This window comes from Procambarus clarkii, unplaced genomic scaffold, assembly GCF_040958095.1.
Source record: "Procambarus clarkii isolate CNS0578487 unplaced genomic scaffold, FALCON_Pclarkii_2.0 HiC_scaffold_104, whole genome shotgun sequence".
NCBI classification, from domain to species: domain Eukaryota; kingdom Metazoa; phylum Arthropoda; class Malacostraca; order Decapoda; family Cambaridae; genus Procambarus; species Procambarus clarkii.
In genome coordinates this window covers 1039698-1042042 of record NW_027189137.1, presented here as the reverse complement: position 1 = coordinate 1042042, position 2345 = coordinate 1039698, and the positions used below count along the sequence as shown (strand labels likewise).

Genomic DNA, 2345 nt, shown 5'->3' with positions numbered 1-2345 from the left:
TGAGGCACAGGTTACTGCAACAGTTGTGTTGCACTCTCCGTGAGGTTTATAGCTTTCCTACAGAGTTTAATATTGTTACCAGCTTTCCCACAGAGTTTATTGATATTACGAGCTTTCCCAGAGAGATTACTTTTGTTATCAGCTTTTCATAAAAGTTTAATGTAGTTAACAGCTTTACCAGACAATTCAATGTTGTTACCTGCTTTCCCAGAGAGTTTAATGTTGTTACAAGCTATCCCAGAGAGTTTACTGTTGTTTCCAAATTTTCCAGTAAGTTTACTATTGCTACCAGCTTTTCCAGAAGGGGTTCCGTTGTTACCAGCTTTCCAAAAGAGTTTAACGTTGTTGTCAGCTTTCCAAGAGCGTTTAATGTTGTTACCATCTATCCCAGACAGTTTAATGATGTTACTAGCAATTCCAGAGAGTTTGATGTTGCCAGCATCTTTCCCAGAGAGTTTAATGAGGTTACCTACTTTTCCAGATAGTTTAATGTTGTTTGCAGCAATCCCAGAAAGTTCACTGTTGTTACCTGCATTTCCAGGAGTTTAATATTGTTACCAGCTTTCCCATAGAGTTTAATGTTGTTACAAGTTTTCCCAGCGATATTAATGTTGTTACCAAAGTCTATTTTTGGTAACACCTTTCCCGAAGAGTTTACTGTTATTACTTGCATTCCCAGAGAGTTTATTGTTGTTAAAATTTACTTCAAAAGTTTAATATTCATACCAGCTTTCGCAGAGAGTTTAATTTGGTTGTGACACCCAGAAAATAGTCATTGATATTCGAATGAATGTTTTAGCTGCTAAAGAAAACAGATTTGAGGTTAAATTCCTATGGAAACCATCACATGTTGGCATCTCAAGGCATGACACTTTTGATATGCTTGCAAAGACAGCCTGCAGAAAACCTGTGGTAGAAACTGATATGGGTGTTTCACTAGCAGTGACAAAGAGAATACTTAAACAAATATCTAATGAAGATCTCACCGACCTAACAAATTCACAAAAATCTGAAAGGTGTAGCATTAAATATTATGATAGATATCGTGAGGAGACATTCACATATGGGACTAATAGAACAAGAACCCGGCAATGTGATGTTATAGTGGCCAGAATACGCCTGGGATATAGACGTATCTGGCAGCTTTCTCAAAAACAAAATGTCGAGTACACAATGAGTCAACTTTGTGAAAGAGAAAACATGCACTCTCTTGAACATTATATTGTAGAATGTCCCATACTGACTGACTTTCGCCCTCCTGGGCTAAGGTATGCTGAACTCTGTAATTACGATATGAGTACTGGAACACTTGATGATATATTGGACTTGTATCCAAGATTGACCATGTAATATACCAATTATACAATGTATAATTATTATGTAACTATATAACCTGAGCTTGTAAAAGCACCTTCATCACCTTCAGTGATTAAGTGCTTAATTGCACAATTTAATTTATCAGCTATCTCACCCTGTCAGAGTAAATGAGACAAATGTATGTGAATGCATGTGTGTGTATATATGTATGTATATGTGCGTGTGTATGTACATGTATGGGTATAAAGTATATATGGAAGCTGATCAGAATTACATTTCACCTTTGTGAATGTACATTAATGACATTATGTAAAAGACACATCAAACACTTTATGTAAGGCATACGTAAATCTGTGTATCTATATATTTACGTATGTAGGTTAGCTTAGCATTTTAAAAGCACCGAATCACCTTCTGTGGTTCAGTGTTCAATAAACCCTTGAACTATATGTTTAACATTTCTCTAACCCTGTCCATGGAGGACAGAAGAAAATGTATATATGCAGGTTAGCATTGTAAATGTGTGGCCACATCTGTGGTAGAAAAAAAAACTGCTTGAGCTCGATCCTGCAATATGCAACACCCCAGAGAGAGAGAGCGCCAACGGCCATACCACGTTGAGAACACCGCTCAATCACCACCGTCCGATCAGCGAAGTTAAGCAACGTTGGGTTTGGTTAGTACTTGGATGGGTGACCGCCTGAGAACACCAAATGCTGTTGGCAATAATGTTAAGGGGAGCCGGTCGGCCGAGCGGACAGCACACCGGACTTGTGATCCTGTGGTCCTGGTTCGATCCCAGGCGCCGGCGAGAAACAATGGGCAGAGTTTCTTTCACCCTATGCCCCTGTTACCTAACAGTAAAATAAAAATAAAATAGATAAAAATCACGGGTGTTAGTCAGCTGTCACGGGCTGCTTCCTGGGGGTGGAGGCCTGGTCGAGGACCGGGCCGCGGGGACACTAAAGCCCCGAAATCATCTCAAGATAACCCCCACCGGGCTTGCCCACCTACACGTGCAAAGTTTT

At 39.6% G+C, this 2345-nt stretch overlaps 1 pseudogene; it reads left to right on the top strand.

Moving 5' to 3' along the window:
* Positions 1-1916: 1916 nt before the first annotated feature.
* On the top strand, positions 1917-2042 carry LOC138360279 (5S ribosomal RNA; annotated as a pseudogene).
* Positions 2043-2345: the final 303 nt, after the last annotated feature.